We start from the raw sequence: 429 nt of genomic DNA, 5'->3' as shown, positions 1-429 counted from the left end.
TGCACAATTTCGACACCCCGAGCGTAAACAAAAGACCCCTTCATACCGAGTACTCATCGCATCATTCCTAAAAAAAGAATTCAAGACATAAGTGCTGTTAACAAAATATAAATTACGTTCACTATACTATGGAGATAGACTTGTCAATTCTAAGCAAGTCAAAATGAGCTGTCGGCGTAGTTAAGCGAACTTTCGTCCGAGACTGGTATTGGAAAAGTACCACACTTATACCTAACGGTCCTAATATCTCCCTAATATTGGATGCAAGCCGAATAGCGCTCTCTCTCTCTCTCTCTCTCTCTCTCTCTCTCTCTCTCTCTCTCTCTCTCTCTCTTTTGTGCTTCATTATATCTAGATTTTCACTTTCATATATTGTCTTTAAAATGTGCGCGTCATGGCCCCTCTCAGCTGGTGGGCCCTAACCCACGG

Source organism: Palaemon carinicauda, chromosome 5 (genome assembly GCF_036898095.1).
Source record: "Palaemon carinicauda isolate YSFRI2023 chromosome 5, ASM3689809v2, whole genome shotgun sequence".
Classification (NCBI taxonomy): domain Eukaryota; kingdom Metazoa; phylum Arthropoda; class Malacostraca; order Decapoda; family Palaemonidae; genus Palaemon; species Palaemon carinicauda.
The sequence above is the reverse complement of the archived record's forward strand: the minus strand, read 5'-3'. Positions refer to the sequence as shown.